This window comes from Capra hircus, chromosome 2 (assembly GCF_001704415.2).
Source record: "Capra hircus breed San Clemente chromosome 2, ASM170441v1, whole genome shotgun sequence".
Classification (NCBI taxonomy): Eukaryota; Metazoa; Chordata; class Mammalia; order Artiodactyla; family Bovidae; genus Capra; species Capra hircus.
In genome coordinates, this window is record NC_030809.1 from 12,539,431 (window position 1) to 12,565,323 (window position 25,893).

General features: G+C 51.2%; 1 non-coding gene across 1 annotated transcript; it reads left to right on the plus strand.

Moving 5' to 3' along the window:
• On the plus strand, window positions 24,850-24,921 carry TRNAC-GCA. Its single transcript has one exon. It is a non-coding gene; the product is annotated as a tRNA-Cys (tRNA).

Sequence of the window (25,893 nt, forward strand, 5' to 3'; positions counted from 1 at the left end):
CAGATAGTTTCCCTGGTAAATTCTATCAAACATTTAAGGAAAATATAACACGAATTTGACAGAAATAATAACTCCCAACTCATTTTATGAAGCTAGAATCATCCTGATACCAAAACCTGACAAAGACATTAAAAGAATAGAAAGCTATAGACCTATAACCCTCAAGAACATAGATGCAAAAATTCTAAATATTTGTTTAGCAAATAAAATCCAATGGTATATTAAAAAGTTAATACATCATGTTCCAGTGGGAGGGTTATCCCACAAACGCAAGATTGGTTTAGAATTCAAAAATCAATCCAAGAAACTCATTATATTAACAAATTTAAAAGGAAAGACCATACGCCCAGTTCAGCAGATGCAAAAAAAAAAAAAAATTGACAAGATACAATATAAAGTTGTCATGAAAAGTCTCAGCAAATTAGGAATAAAAGAGAACTTTCTCATTCTGATGAAGGGTGTCTAGAATTTAACATCATACATTATAGGAAAAGACTGAAAGTTTTCCCACAAAGGTCAAGACACAAGATAGGGATATCCACTCTTACCATTCATATTCTAATTGCGCTGGAAGTTCCAGCCAGTGCAATAACATAAGAAAAGTAAATAAAAAGCACCCCGATTGATAATAAGGAAGTAAAATTGCTTTTTCTCGACAGTGACATGATCATCTACATAGAAAACCTGCAATGGAATCCATTTAAAATAGTAACTATGTTTAGTAAGGTTGCAGGATATACAAAAATCGGTTGAATTTCTGTATACTAGTAATGAACAATCAAAACTGAAAATTAATGAAAGGATACCATTTATGGGCTTCCCTGGTGGTTCTTGATAAAGAACCTTCCTGCCAGTGCAGGAGACATGGGGTCAATCCCTGATCTGGGAAGATCCCTCATGCCACAGGGTCACTAAGCCACAACTATTGAGCCTGTGCTCTAGAGCCCAAGAGCCTCAACCGCTGAAGCCTGTGTGCCCTAGAATTTGTGATCCGCAGCAAGAATATAGCTCCCACTTGCAGCAACTAGAGAGAGTTCATGCAGTGATGAAGACACAGCACAGCCAAGGAGAAAAAGGAGAAAAGATACCATTCATAACAGCAACAAAAATAAAAAGTTCTTAGAAATAGATCTGGCAGAAGTGTATCCTGAAAACTGCAAAACACTGCTGAGAAAAATTAAAGAAGACTAAATAAATATAGAGATAAACTATGTTCATGGCTCAGAAGACTCAGTACTGTTAAGATATTAATTCTCTCCATGTTGGTCTCTAGATTTAAGGCAATCCCAGTCAACAGCATCATTTTTGTGTGTGAAAGTTTACAATCTGATACTCAAATTAATATGGAAATTCAGAAGAGCTAGACTAGCCAAAGCAAGTTTAAAGGAAAAGGACAAAGGAAAACTAATACCACCTGATTTCAGGACTTATTATAAAGCTATGATAATAAAGACAGTGTGGTATGGATATCAAGATGGATGAATAGGTCAATGGAAGAGAATAGAATCCAGAAGGAAATTCACACATATATGGACATCTGATTTTTGACAAAAGTAGAAAGGCAATTCAGTAGAGAAAAGACAATATTTTCAACAAATGGTGCTGGAATAATTGGAAGTCTATAGGCTGATTTTTGAAATTTGATTCATATTTAAAATTTATTTCACATGAATTATAAACATAAATGTAAAACCTAAAACTCTACACTTTTAGGGAAAATTATAGGGAAAAACTTTGTAATCGGGGGTTAAGCAAAGATTTCTTAGATTGGACACCAAAACACAAAACATATAAAAGAACAAACTGATAAATTGAACTTTGTAAAAATTTAAAACTTCTGCTTTTCAAAAAATACTGTCAAGAGAATGAAAAGACAGGCCATGGACTGGAGAACATATTTGCAAATATGATAAAGGAGTTGTGTGCAGAATATTTAAAGAACTTTGGTAACTCAAAAACAAGAAAATAAACAACTCAAAGACGTGGACAAAAAGTTTGGATAGACATTTAACCAAACAACATAAACAGGCAGCAAGTAAGCACATAAAAATATTCAATATAATTAGTAATTAGAGAAATGCATTTTAGAACCACAGTGAGATCCTTACACTGCTCACATAAAAATTAAAAAATTGATGCTACCAAGTGTTGGTGAGGGTGTGGAGGAACTAGAATGCTCATACACTGCTGGTGGAAATGTAAAATGTTATGGTCACTTTGGGAACAAGTTAGTTTGTTAAAAAGTAACACATATACTGTAAGTAATTCCTCTTCTAGATATTTACCCAAGAGAAGTGAAACATGTCCATGTAAAGACATGTTTAAGAATGTTCTTAGCAGTTTTATTTGTGATGTCACAAAAGTAGGAACAACCCAAATATCCATCAGCAGGAAAATGGACAAATTGTATATTTGTGTGGTAGAATAGTAGTCCATATACAAAAATGAATAAATTCTGGATACACACACATACAAATAGGAGAATTTAGGAAACTATACTCAATATCATGTAAAAACCTGTATTGGAAAATAATCTGAAAAAAATATATATATATACACACATATGTATATATATACATGTATATATATGTATGTATATGTGTATATACATACATGGGTATGTATATGTGTATATATGCATATGTAAATATCTACATATGAAATATATTTTTTATATATAAATTTATATTTACATTTATACTCAATGTCTTATAATAACCTGTATTGGAAAATAATCTGAAATTTATATATATGTATATATGTATATATGTGTATATATATTTATATATAATATAAATTCATATATATTTATCATATACATTTATATATAGTATACATTTATATATAATATGAATTTATATATAATTGAATATATAAATATGTGAAATATATATTTATATTATATAAATATATAATAAAATATTTATATATTATATATTTATAATACATAATAAACATATTTATATATAATATAAATTTATATATAATATGAATATAGAAATATAATTTATATTTATACTCAATATCTTATAATAACCTGTATTGGATATTCAGATATATATTTATATATATATGAATATATATAAATATATTATATAAATATATATATTTATATAATATAAATTTATTATTATATAAACATGAATTATACATATGAATAAATATATATAAATTTATATTTATGTTTATATAAATTTATATATATTTCATATATATATAACAGAATTTCTTTGCTGCATACCTGAAACTAACATAATATTGTAAGCCAAGCAAAATAAAATAAAAAGAATTATGCTAAGTGAAAGAAACCAGGCAAATAAAGAATGCATCTTGTTTGATTTCATTGATTTATTCTAGAAAATATAAATTAACCCATAGTGACAGAAAGCAGATCAGTGATTGCCTGGGGAGATGGATGGGGCTTTCTGGGGAGATGACTAAGGAGCTGAAGGAAATTTGGGGGAATGATGGATATTTTCATTATTTTGATTACAGTGATGGTTTCATGAATGCATACATATGTCAAAACTTATCAAACTTTCCCTTTAATTATGTCTTTAAATATATCACTGTTAATATGTTTAATTTATCATATGTCAATTATATTTCAATGAAGTTGTTAAAAATATCCACTGCAATTGATGAGCTTTGCACAGGAAAGAGCATGTCTTCCATCCAGGGAAAGCCAGGCCTGAACCCTGAGCGTTTTGCACAGGAGACTGAGACAGACAGCCAGGCAGATGGGAGGGAGGCAGGCAGTTCCGCGGAGTCAGAGCGTTTCCAGAAGGAGGGGGGCATGGCTCCTCATGTCATACACCTCCAGCAGAGAAGCAGTCATAAGTGTGACCTTGACAAATCAGGAAGCAGTAGATGAGGCATGAAAGGAGCCAGGGCAGGAGGTGAAGAGAATCCTGTGGTCCACCTGCTCAAGGTGGAGGGGAGGGAGCAGGGGCCAGCAGAGAGCTGGTGGCATGGAAGGAGCTGAGGTTAGGAGAGGTCTTCTTGCTTTCTCTTGATTTTGTTTGACCTGCCCTGCTTTGCTTTCACATGGAGGTGAGAATTTACTTTGCAAACCTGATGACAGCATGGAGGGAGTGAGACTGGAGATTCCAGGCAGCAGAGGTTGGAATCCCGGGGAGGCTCGACCTTTGTCAAAGCAGAACATGACTTTGGGGGAGTCAGGAAGACGACAAGCAGGGGGATATGACTATCAAGGTCAGGGAAGCCAGGTGCCAGCTAGGGTGCCCTTGTCCCTTGGAAGAATCTAGTGTAACTGGCTTGAGCCTTTGGCAGCCTATGAGCCCCCGGGGGCCTTGACCCCAGAACCCCTCCTCCTGCAACTGGGCTCTTCCATCTGCTTCACTGGCTGTATTTCATTTGAGGTTATTTCAAAGTGCAAAGCTCAGCTCCATCAGTGGTTTCTAAAATATCCACCTACTCCAAGCATTTTTCAATTTATTAGCCTTTACTGCAAATTTGTAGGCACAGAGTCACTGCCTCCCTGGCTGCTCTCCCCTCGTGCCCACATTCCCTTCTCCAGAAGAAACAGGCCTCCCCATCTCTTGTAGATAGCTTTTACCCTCTCCTAGAAAGTCTTGATACCAGCTGGCTCCATACCCTCAGGATACTGGCTTTTGTCATAACATAGAATTCTCTTTTCAGACTCTTCTATACTCTTCCTAAGAAGCATTCTGATTAACAAAAATGTCTTTGTGTTTCATGCATATTAGCATCCCTGTTTTACAGATGAAGAAACAGAGGCACAGAGAAGGTAAGCAACTTGTCAGGGTCACAGAGCCTGGGAGACATTCTGGCAGCAGAAGCTCCATCTGGGTTGTGGCAGGTAGACCTTTGGTTTCTATCCAGAGAGCCCTGGTCTGATCATGGCTCAACCACTAACCAGCTGTCATAGTGCCCACATCACAGGCTATCTATGGGGTAAATGAAGTGACACGTCTCATTTCAGTTCAGTTCAATCGCTCAGTCGTGTCCGACTATTTGCGACCCCGTGGACTGCAGCTCGCCAGGCCTCCCTGTCCATCACCAACTCCCGCAGTTAACCCAAATTCATGTCCATCGAGTCGGTGATGCCATCTAAACATCTCACCCTCTGTCGTCCCCTTCTCCTCCTGCCTTCAATATTTCCCAGCTTCTGGGGTCTTTTCCAGTGAGTTAGTTCTTTGAATCAGGTGGCCAAAGTATTGGAGTTTCAGCTTCAGCATCAGTCCTCCCAATGAATGTTCAGAACTAATTTCCTTTACGATGGACTGGTTGGATCACCCTGCAGTCCAAGGGACTCTCAAGAGTCTTCTCCAACACCACAGTTCAAAAGCATCAATTCTTCGGCACTCAGCTTTCTTTATGGTCCAACTCTCACATCCACACATGACCACTGGAAAAACCAAAGCCTTGACTAGATGGACCTTTGCTGGCAAAGTGATGTCTCTGCTTTTTAATATGCGCTCTAGGTTGGTCATAACTTTCTTCCAAGACACATCTCAGGTGCTTGCAATGTCCAGGCACATAGTACGTGCTCAAGTAAATACAGCCACTCTTGTTCTTACTGATGAGCTGACTGTACCTCTCCCAGCCCAGGTCCTAGAACCTCTCCCAGCCCAGGTCCCACATCTGGACTCTCCTCCCCTCCCAACCTCCTTACTGTTATCTGATTCTTATTGCTTTCTTCTTTCCGAAACTAGATTAGAACTCATGTCCTGGGAGAAACCCTCCCTAGTTCCCCCTACTTAATATCCTGCTTGGCAGTCTAGTGAAAGATGGGGTAATACAATTTGGGAATTAGACAGGTTAGACTCAATTCTGTTTTCTCCCCTCACCAGTGAGGAGGCCTTAGACTGGCCCCTGAACTGAGGCCCAGTTTCCTCACCCGCACAGGGGGACAGTGCTCAAGGCTAGATGAAAGAACACAGGTGAAGAGAGCTGGACAAACGGCAAACCACCCTAACCTGTGGCTGCTTTCTTTGGTGTTGGGAAGGATCCGCTTGCAGAAAGAGCCACACCCAGAAGGGTTGCAGAGTTGCAGTCAGACAATTCCAAGCAGAGTGAGTCAGGCTCTTCCCAGGCCCCCCTCCACCCTGAGCGCTCTGGCTGCCTCCACCCTCTGTCCCTCCTCACCAAACCCCTGCTGCTCTGCTGTGCTCACCCCGCACACGCTCCCTTCCCCCTACCCTGGGTGTGTGCAGACGCCCGCACAGCCTAGCTCACCCCTTTTGCTCATTCTCCTCTCTCTGTCCCTGTCTCCCCCTCCTTCTCCTGGCAAGTCCTCCCTGACTCCGAGATCTTCAGCCCCGGTGGTACACACTCCAAGGTTCACAGAGAATTAGCAGCTTCTCTTCCACGAGAGGGGCTTCCCAGGTGGCTCAGCCATAAAGAATCTGCCTGTCAATGCAAGAGACACAAGTTTGATCCCTGAGACAGGAAGATCCCCTGGAGGAGGAAATGGCTACCGACTCCAGTATTCTTGCCCAGAAGATCTCATGAACAGAGGAGCCTGGTGGGCTCTACAGTCCATGGAGTCACAAAGAGTCAGACATGACCGAGCATGCGTGCAGTATGGGCTCCCATCAAACACCGTAAATTTCCCCGGGGAGCGGACTATGTCTGCCTGATTAGCCTTGAATCCCAGGGCGCCGGATCTTGTCTGGCCTGTGATTTCTATGGAATCTTCTATCCACTTAATAACACGCTGTCTGGGTCTCAGCCTCAGCGTGTGACTCCGCCTCATCCCTACCCTCCCTGGAATCTCATTCCCTCAGCAGCTTAATGAAGGGGCTGGGATGATGGTCTCCAGGGTCCTCGTTTGCTTCTGCCCTCAACTTTGAAGGCAGTTTTTGGACATGTGGAGATCAATGCTGCTCGCGGTCTAATGATGTCAGCAGGACAGGCTGCAGGGACCCCCTGGCCCCTGTGCCCCTCACTATAAACAACTTTCTCTCCAAGTGCTGGGGTCACCCTCCCCTGAGGGCAGCAGTAGGTGGCCAATTACTCTCAGGAGCTGGAGAATCAACAGGGAGGGGATGTCAGATCTGAGTGGGTGCCCTGGCCCTGTAAATAACCCACTAGCCCAGCTATAAGACCAAAATGAAAGGTCACTTGGGTCCCTGCTCTGGGCAGGGGCTGCAGTCACCCGGCAATCATCTGCAGGCCTGAGACTCATGGATGACTCTGAGTTGTCAATTACCCCCGACCAGTCAAATGACTCAGAGCACAGAGTCAACTGCAGGAGCCCTGGCCTGTTCGGAGAGCTATGGGCAGAGGGCCCCCCTCAGCTTGCCTGCCTCCTAGCTTCAGGACGGGTCAGTGCAGGGCTGTCCTGTCCAGCACTGAGCTCCCTGGTGAGCACTCTCCCAGGCCCTGAGTTAGTGGGTTCTGGAAGGAGTGGCCCCAGTAAGTCCCTCTGGATCCCTGGCTCACAATCCCTTTGTATCATACAAGGTCTGGTGGGAGAAGAGGCACCCAGGGCTGTGGGAAAATCAGACTGGTGACTAGACCTGTGGTCTGAGCTCCCTCCGTGTCATTTTCCTGCAAAATGGGAGGCCAGCGATGCCCACCTGGCAGATGTAATAGGAGGGCTAAGTGACATAATGAGGTCAAACAGCTAAGCACTGCCTGGCACACATAGGGTGTGCCTGGATCGGCAGGATTCTGATAGTGTGTAGAAGGATCAGCTCATACTGGCTTAACCAGGCAAGGGGGGTGGCTCTAACAGTGACACGATGACATCTCCTAGAACCCAAGGACGAGGCAGCACAACCTCGGGAGGAGACAGCTCCAAGGAGGGGCCAGCACTCTCTCTTGCTGCCCCTTCCAGATGGAAGCTGGTCACCGCAGCTCCCGAGTGCAAACACCTCCATTTGTGAGAACATCCCAGATGGAGACAGATTTCCTCAGTCCCCACCCCAGATTTTTCAGAGAGAGAATCTACCTGGTCCACCTTGGATGGGTTTTCTGCCTGTTTGTTCGAGTTCTCACTAGAGGAGGCAGTTCAATCAGCAGCTGTAAATAACCTGGAAAAAAACCTTGTAGGTGAAAAGGGCAGGGCAGGGGGGTCACCGTGAGCTGGACAGATGCTCTCAGAGGATGAGGCTTGTGCCAATTCTGGGGGGTACTGACTGTAACCTGGGGGGCCCTGCCCTTGAAGAATATACTCGGGACAGGGACACAGAGCTGCATCTACATGTGGCCAGCACAGGTCCAGGGAAGATGAGCACGCGGAGGGTTCAGTGGGGTGAGAACCACGCTCTCTGTAAGCCTGCCTCCCCAGCCCTGCTATGTAGACACATGCAGAGGAGGCGGAGCGAGCCGCACAGCAAGGATGCCGCCAGACCCAGCCTGGGTGCTAAGCCTTCCCGTGCAGACATGCCTTTGGGACAGTAGGGGTCAGGCCTCGAGGCAGCCAGCAGGGGCAGCTATTTCATGGCTCTGCCTCAGCTACAAGACCCCATCAACCCAGATCTCTTTACAGCTGCTCCAAAGAGCCAGCATATTTTCAGCTACAATCCTGAGCCCAGGAGGCAAGCAGGAAATGATTCATCCTCTCTCTCAGACATGAAGGCAGAACTGCATTATTAATATTTACCCAGGGGTTTCTCCAAGGGCCCTGAACAACAAACGAATCATTGGGAGAGAAGGGCATGGATCACCAGCATAGCTGAGGTCACTGGCTGCCTCCAAGTGAAGCAAAGGGACCGCCCCCCCCCCAACCGTCAGGGCTGAAAGGGACCTTGTGGCTCTGTCTCCCTGGTTTATCAGAGAAAACTGAGGTCCCAAGAAGAAAGAGGCTGGACCAAAGAAACCCAATAGGATGGTGGCAGAGGAAGGAGCAGAGCCTGGAAGCTCAGGGAATGGAAAGAGCACGGGCAGTGAGCCGCCCATCTGTAAAATGGGAATGCAAGGGCTGGTCAGGTGGTGTTTGACCAAGACTTGAAATGACCCCTCAGAGTGCCTGACAAGGAGCAGATCCTGCACGCATGAACCTTGGTGAGGCTGCCTCTGGCATTCCCTGCCCCCATGTCCTTGTGTGGTTTGCATTGCCCACAGCAGCCCTGTTTGTGCCCTCTGACACCAGCCTGTTCCACGCAACCTCATGGGGACAGGATCAGGGCAGACCCCTGCCCCAGCTGGGCAGTATCTCTTCTATAAATGTGAGACTGAGACTAAAGGGAGATAGTTGGGTCTGCTGGTTGTTTGAGCTGATGATGAACAAAGTCCAAGTGTGCAGGACACGGAGAAGGGTGGAGGATGAAGTCCCATGGAGAGAGATGGAGAGTGAGGTGCCTTCTCAATGGTGCCCATCCCTGGTCTGGGTCCAGGTACCGCAGTAGTTCTGGCTGTTTGCTTTGCCTTGAGCACCTAAGAGACCCTTTCCCTGCAGCTGAGCGGGTTCTGTTACCTGTACCCCAAAATAAGGAAGAACTGCTGGATGCTCAGGGGGGTCCAGAGCCAGGCAGCCAGGTGCCTTCAGGGAAGAGAGCCCCCTTCACGTCTGGGGGCCAGGGTGCCCTGCTCAGCGCTCTCTCTCCTAGCCCATCTCTTCCCCGCTTTGTGTTCTCCCTCCATGTCTCTCTCTGCCTTTTCTCCCTCACTCACCCCTTCATCTGATTATTCACTCATCCCACTGGCATAGTCTGTGGCCCACCTGTGCGTGCTCAGCCTCCAGGCTGGCCACAAAGGGGACACTGAGGGGGCTGAGGCCATGCCCCTGCCCTTGGGGAAGCTCCTGGTCTGGCTAAGAAACAGATGAATCCATCACGACCCAGAGTGATCAGTGCTGAGATAGGGGGAGAGGTTGCATGGGACGGGGAGCCCCGGGGAGGACCCTGACCCTGGACCAAAGTCAGGGAGGACTTCTGGGAGGAGGTGGTGCCCATGCTGAGACCTAGAGAAGAAGCAAGGAGCCAGCAAGGGGATGGGGTTGGGGGTGGGGTAGATGGGGGAGAAGGTTATCACTGGCTGCCGCAACTTGGCACCTGCAGAGGTCTGGCAGAGAGGGAGAGCCGGGAGCCTTGCGAGTGGCAGGCAGTGCACGGTGGCTGGGGCTGGGGTGTGAGCATGGAATGAGGGGTGGGAAGGTGGGGAAAGACCGGACAGGACTCCTCTGGGATCAGATCTCAGAGGATGGGGCTGGGCTGTGCAGGCTGGGCTTCACCCTGAGGGCCCTGGGAGCCACGCAGGGATGGGGGAGGGGGTCAGGGAGGAAGGGACCGCTCTGTAGGCACTGGGGTGGGGGGCGGATTCCAAGAGGATAGGGCTTCTCCAAGCCCTGGATGGGGAGAAGCCTCCTTCTCTCCCTTCTCCCCTTCCAGCCCTAGCTTTTTTCCTCCTCCCTCCTCTGATCCCTCTGCTTCTCTCTATCTCTCTGTCCTCTCCTCCAGTCCCCTTTCTATCCCCGCTTCTCCTATCTCTTGGCCTTTCCTCCTTCCTCCGCCCCGCTTTCCCCATCCGCGCGCTCCATTCTCTCCAGACCCTCCCCACCTCCAGGCGCAGGGCTGCATCACGGCTGAGCTCCCCTTGCGAGGATCGGCAGCGCCACCTTCAGGTCAGAGCCGGGACCGCCGCGGGGTCTCCCACACCAGGAAGACGCGGGTCCTTCTCTGCCTCCTGGAGAAGTCACGGAGGTGCCCGCCCACCTGGCCCGGTCCCAGTGCCCCCTTCTGCCGCCCGCAGCCTTGGGTCTGGCTGCTCTGGGTCGACCCTGGCATCAATACCAGCGCCGCCTCTGTCTCCCCTAACAACCCTAATTACCAGGCAAGCTCTTCTCCCCAAAGACCAGACGCCAGGACTAATTCTGGAAGCAGAATTCCTTCCCCTTTCACAGCCCGCTTGAGGATACCAATGTTCTCTGCTCTCCTGGGAGGGAGGGCCCCACAGGGGCTCAGCTAAGTTCAGTCACACAGTTGTGTCCGACTCCTGGCGACCCCACGGACTGCAACACACCAGGCTTCCATATCCATCACCAACTCCTGGTGCTTACTCAAACTCAGGCCCATTGAGTCGGTGATGCCATCCAACAGTCTCATCCTCTGTCATCCCCTTCTCCTCCTGCCTTCAGTCTTTCTCAGCATCAGGGTCTTTCCAGATGGGTCAGCTTTTCCCATCAGGTGGCCAAAGTATTGGAGCTTCAGCTTCAGCATCAGTCCTTCCAATGATATTCAGGACTGATCTCCTCTAGGATGGACTGGTTGGATCTCCTTGTTGTCCAAGGGACTCTCAAGAGTCTTCTCCAACACCATAGTCCAAAAGCATCAATTCTTGGGTGCTCAGCTTTCTTTATAGTCCAGCTCTCACATCCATACAAGACTACTGGAAAAACCAAAGCTTTGACTAAGATGGACCTTTGTTGGCAGATGGGGAACTCGAGGCCTGCACAAGGTGAGTGGGGGTGAGTCACTGGGGACCCAGGAGACCCTGGCACTGTGCGCTTCTTTATTTGTTCAATAATTGCCCATGGACACCCAAGCTGTGCCAAGTGGAGTTCTGGGACCAGAGAGACAGAGATGGAAAGACAGCGGAGGAAATCCCTGCATTTGGTGAATGTAAGGAAAGTGCTGGTGCTGGATGCCTGGAGGTAGGACCTGGAATGTGTCAGTTACTGCAGGAGCCTAGAGAGGGTGCTGGCAACCCTGGGGTCTTCCAGGAAGGGTGGGAGAGGGGAGCTCTAAGCTGGCTTCACAGGGGAGGTGGCATCTGAGCTGATTCATCCAGGTGGAGTAAGAGTTGGCCTGGAAAAGATGATTGAAGAGTCTTTCAGGCAGGGGGAATGGCATGTCCAAAGGAATAGAGGTCAGAAAATATGGGGTGTAATTGAAAATACTTAGGGGAGCAGCGGGGTGCAGGGGATATTAGGTTGGAGGGAGTGACCGCACCAGAAAGGGCTTTGAGGGTTTCCTGCTCACCCTGCACCTGCAGGGACTACTGATGTAATATAAACTGATAATAACATAAACAATTATCATAATTACTATTATTATTATAGGGGCTTCCCTGGTGGCTCAGATGGTGCAGAATCAGCCTGCAACGCAGGAGACCCAGGTTTCATCCCTAGGTCGGGAAGATCCCCTGGAGAAGGAAATGGCAAACCCAATCCAGTATTCTTGCCTGGGGAATTCCATAGCCAGAGGAGCCTGGCGGGCTACAGTCCATGGCGTCATTAAGAGTCAGACATGACTGAACAACTAACATGGTTATTATTATAGTCGCTAAGTCCTATTGTGAGCCTTCTATCTGCCAGGCACTATCTCCAACACTTTACATGTAGTGACTGAGCTCATTTTTATGCAACCCATGAGATGGATGAGGTTGGAAAGTGGCCCAGAATTCACCTGTCTGATGTTGCTCAGCCCTGAAGTGGTGGTGCACCCTGCCTCCAGTGTCCACTTTCTCTGTTTTCACAGCAACCCTGCCCAGCCCACCCTCCAGCTTCCAACGTAAAGGCTCTGAGATTCTGCCTCCCAAAAAGAAAGCAGCCACTCATTTCCCCTGAGGTCAGAGAATTCACATTTTGGAAGAAAACCCACGGAGCCAGGAGAAGACAGCAATTTGTTATTGCTAAAGCCCCGATTTGTTAATGACGGGTTCTTGCTTCATTTGAGAGCAAGCTGGCTGGAGGGGCAAGTTTGAGGCGACCCCTCCCCACCCGCCACCCTCCACCAAGGTAGTTGCCCCTCTTGACCGCAGCAAGCTTCAGCGTTTCTGGAGAGGCGGAACCACAGCCCACTGCTGCCCCTAGTGGCTGGTGGTGGCACTGGCAGGTTTATACTGAAGGTGGGATCCACTGCCAGAAAGTTCCAGCCCCAGGAAACCCCGTTTCCATCTGAGGGCCCAGGAAGACAGGTGTCTTCAGGCTCCCTTCAGCAGCTAGAGGTTTTCTCTGGCTGGACAGAGATTGGGTGTCATCCTCAAATGGGCTTGCGGCAGCACGACTTTCCCTTAAATGGACACGAGGGAAGACTCCACTGAAACACTGAGCTGGGGATTGTGCTGTGTACTTGGTCGCTCCGTCGTGTCCGACTCTCTGCAACCCCATGCACTGCAGTCTGCCATGTTCCTCCATCCACGGGGATTCTCCAGGCAAGAATGCTGAAGTGGGTTGCCATGCCCTCCTCCAGGGGATCTTCCCAACCTAGGGATCGAACCCGAGTCTCCCACATTGCAGGTGGATTTTTTACTGCCTGGGCTACAGGGCCGGGGAGAAAGAAGAGAAAATGGACTTGTTTCCAGAAGTGACCCAAGAAGGGAGTTTGGAGCCTGCTTTGTGTCTCTCTGTTATTTTTTTTTCTCTCCCTATCCTCCACATTTTGCTTCCTCGTGACTAAACCAAGCTGCCCACATGGCGCAATGGTAAAGAATCCACCTGCCAATGCAGAAGATACAAGAGACAAGGGCTCAGTCCCCGGGTCAAGAAGATCCCCTGGAGGAGGGCATGGCAACCCACTCCAGTATTCTTGCCTGGGAAACCCCATGGACAGAGGAGCCTGGTGGGCTACAGTCCATGGGATCACAGAGAATTGGACACCACTGAGAACACACACACACACACACACACACACACACACACAACTCAACCAAGGAGAACACCCCATGAGCAGAGGTAGGGTCCATAGGACCAGGCCAGAGCAGTTGGTGGAAAGACCAAGCCAGGCTTTGAACCTCCATGCTGGTCTGGCCTCTGTGAGGATGAAGGCAGAGCTGGTTTTTAATGATGAGAAAGCAGGTGTGAGGATGCAGAGAGGCTTCAGGAGTCAAATAACAGCTGTGCCCCGGCTGTCCCATCTGTGCCCCTACCCCGCCTCATACAGCAGGGGCTGAATGGTCCCTGTTTCTCAGACTCCCCAGGCTCTGCCAGGCCTGCTCCTGTGTACATGCTGTTCCGCTGCCCAAGAACGCTGGTTAAAAGACCCTCGCCCTTCCAGCCACATGCCTCCTCCCTGCAAAGTCTCCACTCTCCACCACCCGTGTCCCTGCTTCCCACCACACACACACACACGCACGGGTTTTATAAGACTCTCCCAAACCCAGATACTCCCTTTTAGAAACTCCTTCCTCTACCAGATCAAACATCTCAAAATATCCCCACATCCCCTACTAAATACAAATTATATGTAACTATGCAGAAACTAAGTTGGAGGAAAAGGTGAGCAGTTGAAAATATTATGCTTTGTAGACATTTGATTAAGCATTTATCAGTTTCAACTTTGCTGCCTTCCCTTTATATTTTGAAACCAAATAAATTGTTTTCCTGGGCCTTAAACATTCTCACCAGCCCTTAAGGGCTCTTAGGCCCTGGCACTTTGCCCAGAACAGAGAGGCTCGTGGAGAAAATGCTCCCCTCTCCCGTCCCCTCCCCACCCAGGCAGAACCTGCATCTCCTTGGCCCCTCTGCAGCATCACATCGCCAGTGAGAGGATGCTAGAATTATCATCTGTCTGGGATCCCACTGAGGCCGGATGTCACACCCCAAGGTCACACACAGATCTTTGTTGCAAGAAAGGATAAAGAGAAGGAGGAAAGGAGAGAGAAGCCAGAGGAAGAGGAAGAGACTAAGGAGGGAGGGAAGGATGGTGGTTTCAGCAGAGCCAACAAGCAGAAAGAGCAGGCAGGATAGTCTGTAGGTCGTGATGGGCTCTCCCTGGTCCCCTCTTCCCCTGGACATTTCCCATCTCAGGGACTCTTCCACAGAGCACCAAGCTTTTTCTTCCCACAAGATGTTACCAGAATGCAATGTTCCTGAGACCCTATTGTAAGATAGATGTGGGGTGAGCATCAGCTTGTCACCCTCGCTCTGGTCTCCACACATCACATCGCCACCAGAGGCCTGGGGGTGGGGCTGGCACAGAGGGGTCCTCTGATGCTCCTCTCCCAGCAACAGTGTCCTTCGTCCTCTCTCCCAGCCAGTCGGGATGGTGGGAGGAAAGAGTGTGGATGGCAGAGAGGGCAACTCTGCGCAGTCTCCACACCCTCTGCAGGGAGATGGACATTCCAGCAGCAGCTTGGCTGGTTAGACTTGGATTTGGAAGTCCCGATGTCACATTATGGTCACATAGGATCCCTGCTGACCCCCGAGGGAATGACATTTCCCACCGTCACATCCCCACCTGCAAGTGTCCACCAGACCCTTCTGGGCCTGGACCCACCCACCTCTCCACCCCCATTTCCCACCATGCTCCTCATCACTCACTCCACTCCAGACACACCGGCTACTGGACACTCCTGGGACATTCCAAATACATGCCCACCACAGGGCCTCTGCACCAGCTGTTAAGGCTCTTTGCACAGATATTCCTGGGCTTCACTCCCTGACTTCGCCATGTCTCTGATCAAGTGTTACCTCCTTGGAAAGGTCTCCCCTGCCCTCCCCACCTGAAAGAGCCCCTGCCCTTCCTTCCTCTGGGGGACCCACAGAAGGATCAGCTGAAGGTTCCATGAAGGAGTACTGGGTCAGGGAAATACCAAAGGCAGAAAAGAGATAGATAGTGTGTGTGGGGGGGGGGGGGGCACCTACTGTGACCTGGGCCTTTGACTGGTCAGTCCTGGCGACTATTTGATCACAGACAACCTTTAAGTGAGGAAGATGCCATCTTCCCCCTTCAATAGGTGAGAAAACCCAAGCTCAAGGAGGTGAAGCAACCTGCTGTGTGTGAGTGACAGAAAGCGAAAGTGACGTCACTCTGTCGTGTCCGACTTTTTGCAACCCCATGGACTGTAGCCTACACCAGGCTCCTCCGTCCATGGGATTTTCCAGGCAAGAATACAGGAGTTGGTTGCCATTTCCTTCTCCAGGGGATCTTCCTGGCCCAGGGATCAAACATGGGTCTCCCGTGTTGCAGGCAGACGCTTTTATCATCTGAGCCACCAGAGGCAGAGCCAGTCCCATATCTTTGTCCACCACCCTGGAGGCGGAGGTCTGGGATCCTTAGCGCTGGAGGTGGTGGCTGATGCCCCATTGTGGGTAAGACTGTCCCAAAAATGTAGACAGTGGTGAGAGTGAGAACCAGTCTGTGAAGAACACCGGTCACAGTGGGTTAGCTGGTCCAGTGTGGGGTGAGATGGAGCAAAACTCAGCCAAGTGGACTGAGATGGATGAGCCACAGAGGCAGCAGGAGAGCTATGGAAAAGAGAGGACCGTGAAGAGAGACTGGCAGGAAGGTGGGAAGCGAGTGGTTGAGAGTGGCCGGCAGGGCCTCATGGTGGCACTGACCCTCCCAACTTAGCAGTTGTGTCCTGGGAAGATCCCATCCCATCCTTAGCAGAACGAGGAGGAAGTTGTGTGTTTAGAAGCAGCCCAGCCTGACCATCACAGTCCCACCAGACACCTAACAGAGGTTCCAGCAAGCCCCTGAGATGGACGTGGGAGGAGGGTGGCAGGAGGCCCCTTTGCCCTGGGTATCGACTGCTGTCCTGCCCCCCAGGGCAGGTCTGAGAGGCATCCTGGAAAGGACTATGAGCTCATTTCCCCTGGGAGCCAGGGCCTGGGGACTTGTGAGGGGATTTGTAGAGCCGGTGGGGCTGGCTTCTCAGGCTTGTTAGAGGGAGACGCTTCCCCTCCACCCTCAGAAGCCCTGCCCCGAGGCCAGGCTGTTTCCGTGATCTAATTAGCATCACTGAGAATAACACTCCACACTCCAGCACGCTCCAGCTCCCTTGAAAGCATCGCAGAACTAATTCTGCTTAAATATGAAATGGTTCCTGCCCTCAGGGCCCAAGTTGAGGAGGCACAAACCAGAAACAAGAGTTGTAATTACCAGCTCTGATTAAGCAGTGTGAGTTACAAAAAAAAAAAGAAAAAAGTAAAAAGTCCACCTCCCTCCATACAACAATTAACAGCACTTAGTTATGTCTGTTCTTGTAAGGAACACAGGCTACTCATTCCTTATGCCCTTTCCTTTCTTAGCGTCCCATTATCCAGGTCATTTGCTGAGCACCTGCCAAGTGATAGGAGTTCATATTGGCTGCAGTAATGACAAAGAGACGCACCAGTCAGGGTGCCTCAACTCCTGGGGCTCACCGTTAGGAGGGGGACATGCCCTTCCAGGAAGTCACACAGACCGCTGCACCTTGGGACAAGGTCAAGCACGCTATGTACACGGGGCAATGCGGGAGGACCATGCAGGGGACTAATTCAGATGGGAGTCCCAGCTGAGACCTGAAGGAGCTGGTTACCTAAAGAGTGGAGGTGGGGACAGAGTGATCTACAGAGCGCAGAGGCCCAGCATGTGCAAAGGCCCTGGGGTGGGAAGGAGGGTGTCAGAGGGGAGAAGAAAGGGCACTGGGGCAGAGTGTGAGGAGGAGGTAGCATGAGGGGGGAGGAGGGAGCAGCCAGACCCTGCAGGGCTCACCTGCCTTGACGGCAGGGTGGGAGTAACTGAAGGTTCCCTGAGCATCACAAGGGTTTGAAGCAAGGGAGGGGCCTGATCAGTTTGGGGATTTAAGAAGCTCTTCTGGCTCCTCGTGGAGGCTGGAGCTGGAACAGGGGGCCCACGGAGGAGGTGAAGGTCCAGGCAGGGGTCAATGATGGCTTAGACTAGAGCAGTGAGGAGGGGATGGACACAGGGCCGGCTCCGGGAGGTGTTTTGGAGGGTGAACCAGCCCACCTTGGGGGTGGTGGGGGTGGAGGCAAGGGATTTGTCACAAAGACACCCAGGTTTCTGGCTAAGGAGCTGGGAAGTGGAGCTGCCATTTCCTGAGTGATAACTCGGATGAGGAGCAGGCTAGCGGGTGAGCCCAGTTCGGCGTGTGGTGTGCGTGGCCTTGTGGAGAAAGGGGTGTCCGGAGGAGAGCAGGGCACAGCCCCGCCGGAGACACCCCTCCATCGGGGACAGCAGTGCGTGCCTCCTGGGGAGAGAGGACCATGGTGGAAGAAGGAACAAGGAGAGCGTCCTCACCCCTCTGCACCAGGAGAACCCGAGCTGAGGGCTAGGGCTGCATGGCAGAAAGAGCCCCTGCCCACCCCAAGAGGCTGATGGGGGGTGGGAGGCCGTGCAAGGTGAGGCCCCAGCTGGAGGGAGGTCGTGGGAGGTTTCCCCTTGTTCTCCCTCTCCCATGGTGCCAGGACAAGGCTGGGGCACTGGCTTCGGGCTTCTCACACCCTCCCCGTGGGTAGGGGTGGGGGGCAACCCAGAGCTCTTGTGGATGGGGCCGCCTGCTCTGGGGCGCCCCCAGCAGAAGACCCGAGATCTTCCCAGGCCCCTGCCCTCAGCTTCCCCGGGTACCACTCAGTGGAAACACGAACCTCCCAAATCTCCATCCTCTTTCCTCGCACTGCGTCCGCCTTCCCAGGGCAGGAAAGGGGCTCTGTCCATTGGGTTCATTTAACATGTTTATAAGCTTTTTTATTTACAAGTGTTTACGTATAAGCTTTCTATTTCTTGAACCTGAATATCCCCCTCGAGTGACTGAAATCCGCTCTGCCAAGGGCTTTTATGGGAAGTTAGAAATGACACATGGGAGAGCTGAGAGCCGGTTTATTTTTAAACCCTGGGCTCTCAGCGACACCCTGTCTATCCATCCATCAGCTCCCTCACTCGGGCAGAAACACTCGCTGATGTTTTAATGTGCTTGGCACCATGCTGGTGCTGAGGTACAGAGTTGGGATCTTGGCCCAACTTAGTGGCTGGACACGGGGAGAAGGGTCCTGGGCACAAGTATGCTTTTCTGGCCCCATGTGATCAACACCCTCTGCTCATTCATTTTTTCATTCCCCAAATAGATCAGTCTCTGAGGGCAGGCACTCTGCTGCTGCTGCTGCTGCTGCTGAGTCGCTTCAGGCGTGTCCGGCTCTGTGCGGCCCCACAGACGGCAGCCCACCAGGCTCCCCTGTCCCTGGGATCCTCCAGGCAAGAACACTGGAGTGGGTTGCCATTGCCTTCTCCAATGTATGAAAGCGAAAAGTGAAAGGAAGTCGCTCAGTCGTGTCTGACTCTAGCGACCCCGTGGACTGCAGCCTACCAGGCTCCTCCATCCATGGGATTTTCCAGGCAAGAGTACTGGAGTGGGGTGCCATTGCCTTCTCTGAGGCACTGTTCTAGCCACTAGGTATACAATTGTGAATATCACAGGCTAGATAAATCACTGCCCCCTGGAGCCACAGCCTGCTGGGGAGACCAAGGATAACCAGAGAGAGAGTCTGTCATCTCTGCCAGGTCCTGAGATACACTGTGAAGGAAAAGAGAGCAACGGAAAGAGGTGGAGAAGGGTGGAGGACTTGGGGACCTCTCTCAGGAGGTGACATCTGAGTAAGGACCTGGAGGAAGTGGGGACACGAGTCGTGCAAATGCTTGGAGAAGATACAGCATGTGCAAAGGCCCTGGGGTGAGGTTGTGCCCAGCATGCTTGGGGAACAGCCATGACTTGGAGGTTCCAAGGCCTGCCCGACAGAGGGAGACCTGAGAACACAGAGAAAGCTGTGGCCTGTGTGGGTGAGGGTGGAGGAGTTTCAGGGAGGACTTGTAGGATGAAGAGTGTGAGGGAGTGCATGGAAAAGCATCTCTGCAGAAGCGGCAGTGCCGACCACAGGCTGAGTGGCGGTGGCGTGTTTTGGTCACGGTGGGGGGTGAGTGTAGGGTGAGGATGGTGTCAGGAGGGCTGCAGCCAGGACAAGCAGGCTGCATAGTCAGGGTGCTCCAGAAAAGCAGAATCAATAGGACATAGAAATAGGGAGGGATTGCCTCATGCGATTATGGAACCTAAGCCCCAAGATGTGCCATCTGCAAGCTGGAGGCCCAGGAAAGCCGGTGGTGTAGTTCCAGCCCAAACCTGGGCTGAGAATCAAGGGTTGATGGTGTCCCAGTCTCAGTCTGAAGGCCAGAGAACCAGCCGCACTGACAGATCCCTCAGCTCTAGCAGAGGTGGAATTTTTCCTTCCTCTGACTTGTCACTCTAGTTGAGCCTTAATGGATTATTAGGTGATACCCACCCTCATTGCTGAGGGCGATTTACTGAGTCTACTGATTCAAATGTTCGTCTCCTCCAGAGACCACCCTCATAGACACCCAGAAATAATGTTTTACCTCCTATTTGGGCAGCCCTTAGCCCAGACCAGTTGACACATGAAGTTAGCCATCACAGAGGCCCCACCAGGCTGAAAGGGAAAGTGCTTCCCGGCTGGTCCTTGAACATGCCAGGTTTGTTCTTAGCCCAGGGCCTTTGCAACTTGCTGTTTCTGAATGCTCTTCCCCAGATCTCCACAAGCCTCATCACTTCATATCCTTCTAGGCTGCTATTCAAATGTACCTTCTTACTGAGGCCTCCCTACCCAGCACTGTGTCTCTGAGCCCTGGCCCCTAACTTCCTCTTTCCCTACTCTATTGTTCTCCTTAATTCCTGCCTATCTCCATGTTACACACTGTGCATATCCCAACTGATTCTCGTCTGTCTCCATCTCCTAGAAATGTGAGCTTCATGAGGACAGCAATCTGTGGCTATGTTATCAATGCAGCATCCCTAGAGGTGTGCTGCCCATAATGATACAATAAGTATTTGTTGAATGACTGACTGAACGGCCTTAGAAGTCGTGTCAAAGGGCATTGGTATTATGGGTGTAAGACTGGTATGATCCCAAGAGTGGCAAGGAATCACCCAGGGCATTGAAGGAGGGAAGTAACGGGTCTGAATTAGGAAGATCTTCTGTCCACATAGAAGAAGACCAGGGCTGGGAGGAGAAAGGAGGCTGTGCTGCCCCTGGAGTGTGAGCTGACAGGTCTGGGCTGTCCATGGAGAAGCCAGAGCGGCTGGGAGTGGAGAGGCTAGAGGGGCTGGGACATGGAGACCCCAGGAGGGCTCAGTGCCTGCTTGTCATGGGGGTGCTGAGCTGGGAGCATCAAGGGCAATTGGCTCCATCGCTGATGTTGGGCAGATTGGGAGGACAGAGCAGGCTGGAGGGGACAGTGGGTTGCAGAGTGAGACAGGCTGTGCTGGGGGGCAGCCTGCCGACATTCAGGCTCACACAGCAGGTCCCGGTGACAGAGCAGGACACAGGCTGAATGCGGGCAAGAGGAGGCAGGCGAGGCAGGAACAATGAAGGGCATAGCTGTGGACAGCTCTGCAGAGGGGCGGTGGCATCAGCAGTGTCACTGGTTGTGGGTAAAAGGCGGGAACAGGAGAGGCCTGCTGCTAAAAGTGTGAGAGACCCACAGCCCGCGGGTGGCCTTGCCCCATCATTCGCCATCCTTCAAGGCCAGGAAGGACCTCCCAGATGGCTCTCAAATCCCACCTGCCTGGGGAGGCCCCTCTTCATCCATGAAAGGCTGGCCCTGTTCCCTCCCTCGACCCTGCCCCATCCTCCAAGTGCAAGACGCAGCCGCTCCTGCTGCTGCCTTTTCAGCTCCCAAAGCTGCAGTCACTCTTGTTTTCCATCAGAAAGCGGCTTTCAGAGCAGCTTTTCACTGCGTCTAAAAATTGTCTATGTCAACAGCCCTCAATACAGATGTCCTGACATCGCTGGTCTGAGACCCGGCCTGGGAACCAACCCACAGGGAAATGGACAGTCCAGAGGAAGGCGCACGTTCTGAGTCCAAAGCCAGCATCAGCCAGCGTGGGGGTCTGGGGATGATAGAGGCTAAGCCAGGGCGGCGCTGGGAGCAGCGCATACAGGCGCTTCTGGAGGGGTTGACTTTGGGGTGGGCGGGAGCTGGTTCCTGCCTCTGCCCGTCCTGTGCATCTTGGAGACAGGCGCTGGCCCTCTCTGAGCACCGGACCCTCACGTGCACACAAGGATGCTGGGAGTGCCGCGGGTGAGGCTGGGCAGCTCTCAGCACAGGGCCTGGTGCTCCGTGGGAGCCCTGTCCATGGCAGCCGCTCCTGAGATGCACTGACTCTCCCTCTTAGGCACCGAAGCACCTCGTCTCCCAGGTCTGGTGCCCAAGGGCAGAGTTTGTTTCTGCAAAAAAACTGATCTCAGATCAGGGTCCCTGGGTACCCTGTTGAGACCATGACTGCCCTGCTAGCTGGCTTCATCATCCCCACTTTACAGATGACAAAACTGAGTCTGGAAGGAAGGAAAGAGACTTGTGCAAGGCCTGGGGCTGGAAACTGGATTCGAACCCCTGTCTGCTGCCCTCAAAGCTGGAGCCTCACCAGGACCGTGTCAGGATCCACCACCTCCTTGGAGGGATCAGTAGGAACCAGTGGGCAGGAACCACGGCAGGGTCAGCCAGAATGGAAGTGGGCTGAGCCCAGGGAGGACCAGGCCTCTGCCAGCTGCCACCTCAGGTGTCAGAACTCCTGCCAGGAGGTTTCCTCCTAGGCCCCATCCACCCCTCCCCGGTGCACAGGCTTAAACCTGGGCCCTGCCTGGGAGTCCTGCTCTGACATCTCAGCGGAGGACAGTGCATTCAGCTTCACAGGCTGAGAAAAAAGCAGAAACGTCAGCATCCCTGATTTGCTTCAGAAACAAGTGGGGGTGAAGGATGCCTGGATTCTAGCCACCCCTTCACCTGGTCGTGGATTTCACAGCCCACGACACCCACTGGGGCCTAGCTGTGATGGCCTCCCAGCTTCTCACCTAGGATAAAGCCACCTTCTATCCTCAGGGATAGGGTGGAGTGATGATGGGGCCCAGCTGCATCCAAAGGGCTCTGGTTGCCATGGAAACAGGTGGCTGGGGAAGATAGGGCCTGAAGCAGAGACCTTCAGCCAGGCTCCAGCCTCTAGAGTCGGGTCCACTGAGCCCAGGTGGGGTTCCACCACCGTTCCCACTACGCAGGTGGACTTGCCCCCTCCCCATTTCGGGACTCTGGAGCAGGTCACCCAAGCTCTTGAGACAGCTGCATCTGTCCCCAGGTCCTGCCAGCAGAGGTGAGAGGAGCAAAGGCTGAGCCTGAGTCATTGGGATCAGAGACCACGGCTGTCAGGACTGGACACAGGCTGCCAGGGGGCATGGGAGCAAGGCACACCCAGGACTCTGGGCTTACAAAGGTCCCCAGAGGCCTTGGGCTCCGCCTGCCCCTTTTCTGGATGGGCGAGCTGAGGTCTTGAGGGTGCAGGGCACACAGAGTCCCCTAGCATCGGTACTGGCTCCCTGAGGATGCTTCTTCCCGACAGTCACAGCCCCCGACAGTGGCCAAGCCTCTGGTGCCGCTGCCATCCTCTGCCTCCCCCAGCAGGTGGATTCTAGATTAGACATGTCATGTGGGCACTGCACACTTGTCCTGCTGGTCTTCATGGCACATAAGGCTCGGTCCCAGTTCATGGAACCTATTCCCGTCCCTAGGCATGTGAAGGCTGTGAGGACACTAGGCTGAGGATCAGTGTGCCTGTGCTGGGTTTAGGACCGTCACTGTCTGGCAGCCAGGGTGTGGGTGCAGGTCACCCCCAACATATGTAGCCAGGGGCATGAGAACAGGTGAGGCCCACAGACCATTGGGCTAAATATCTAAGTTAGAAATCAACTATCACACTGTCAAATCAAATAAATTTTTTCCTTTTACCTCCACAAATTTCCAAGTCCTGGCATACAGAGAGCAGACAGAGCTGGCCCCTGACTCCTGACACCTGACCCAACCTGGGCCAGCGCTAACCTTCCCTCCCTCGGCTCAGCTGGCCCACGGTCTCACACACAATGCGCAACACTCCAGCCTGCAGCCTCTGTCTGCACCTCCCCACCCACAGTTGCACTCTGGGGTTTAGGGGGTGCATGCTGGCCTTGCAGGTCACCATCCAGGGAGCAAACCCAGGAAGAGGGCTCAAATGCCACGCAGGCCCTGGAAGCAGGTTCAGGTCAATCAGGAAGGGAGTTCTGGGGTTGGGGGACTGGAGCTTGTCCCTTGTCCCCTCTCATCCCTGAGGGGAGAGGCACAGCTGGAGGAGACAGGAATAGGGTCCCCCCCACAAGAGAATGGGACTCCAGGATGGGCCCCCTACTCACGTCTCAGGGTCACAGGATGGAGCAGTGGAGGGGATGTGGGACCAGGTGGGCAGTGGTGTGGTCAGGGAGAGGTCTGGTCAGAGATGCCCAGGGCCTGAGATGGGGCAGGGACAGTGGATGTGAAGGACTGGGGACTCAGGAATTTACAGGAGTTAAACTTGGCAGGACTCAATGGTCCCTGAGGTGTCAGGAGTCAGAAATGCCCCCCTTGTTTCTGATGTGGGTCTGTGGGGGCTGCAGGGGCAACACTGAGATGGGAACAGTGGGGAGGACCAGGTTTGAGGAGAAGATGAAGGCTGAGACTTTGAACATGTCAAGGGGCCACTCAGAGGACAGAGGCCACAGGAGACCCCAGAGGAGAAGGTCCAGTAAGTGGGACACCCCGTCTAACTCAGCATCATGTGTCCAGCATGAGGACATAGAGGACATCAGAGACTCTTGATACGGATGGCAGCTGAGGGGCTGGGCGGTGACAGCACGTAGAGGGGGGCTGTTAGCACATGCGCCGCAGATGGCCCACGGGCAGGGCTGAGCTCACTGAGGGAGAGCGAGGAGAGAGGAGCGTGATGCAGGGAGCTGGGCACTGTCTTAGCTCAGGCTGCCACAGCAAAACGCCACAGCTGGGGGGCTTGAACAGCAGCAATCAATTTTCTCCTGACCCGGAGGCTGGGATGTCTGAGGTCAGGATGCCAGCATGGTGGGGTTCTAATGAGAGCCCTCTTGGCTTGCAGAACTCTCTTCTGTCTGCTTGCTGTGTGGTCATGAGGCAGAGGGAGAGAAAGCTCATTCTGGTGTCTGGTGTTTCTGAAAAAGGCACTGATCCCATTGTAAAGGCCCCACCCTCATGATCTCATCTAACCTGAATTACCGCCCAAAGGTCCCATCTCCAAATATCATTACATATCATATATCACATCACATCAGCTTATAAGTGGAGGGGGCACAATTCAGCCCAGAGCTTTCCACTCTTGACTTCCCTGATGGCTCAGATGGTAAAGCATCTGCCTGCAATGCTGGAGACCCAGGTTCGATTCCTGGGTGGGGAAAATCCCCTGGAGAAAGGAAATGGCAACCCACTCCAGTACTCTTGCCTGGAAAACCCCATGAATGGAGGCCTGGCAGGCTATAGTCCACAGGGTCACAAAGAGTCAGAGGAGTGACTTCACTTTCACTTTGAATGTAAACCACATTAATTCTATCCCAACAGCTCCCAACCTCTTAACTCCTTTCAGCAACAACTCTAAAGTCTGAAGCCTAATCTAAATATTGCCTACATCACACATGGATGGGATTCGAGGTATGATTCATGCAGAGGCAACATTCCTCTCCAGCTGTGAACCTGTGAGAAGAGATTTGGTGGTGGTGTTCTGTCTCTAAGTTGCGTCCGACGCCTTGTGACCCCCATGGATTGCAGCATGCCAGGGTTCCCTGTCTTTTGCTATCTCCAGGAGCTTGTTCAAATTCATGTCCATTGTGTTGGTGATGCCATCCAACCATCTCATCCTCTGTCGTCCCCTTCTCCTTTTGCCTTCAATCTTTCCCAGCATCAGGATCTTTTCCAGTGAGTCAGTTCTTCACATCAGGTAGCCAAAGTATTGGAGCTTCAGCTTTAGCATCAGTCCTTCCAATGCATATTCAGGGTTGCTTTCCTTTATGATTAAGAAGAGATAAGTGCTTCCAAAATACAGTGATGAGGTAGGCCTAGACTTGACATTCCCATTCCACAGGGCAGAACTAGGAAAGAAGGAAAGAGTGACAGGTCCCAAGAGTCCAAAACCCAGCAAGACAGAGGTCAAGAGCTCTTTGGTTCAACGATCCGCCCTCCAGGTTCACTGGGGTAGCAGTGTCGCTCCCCAGCTCAGTAGGGCGGCCGCATTCCTTTGCTGGACAGGGCACCGGGCACTAAGCTCTCCACATGGGTCCTGTCCCACTCTCTCAAACCCAGGCAGAAGCAACAACCCTGCCTCTTGAGCCTGTGCACTCTGGCTGCACCCAGAGCGGCAGCCGTGATGATCCTT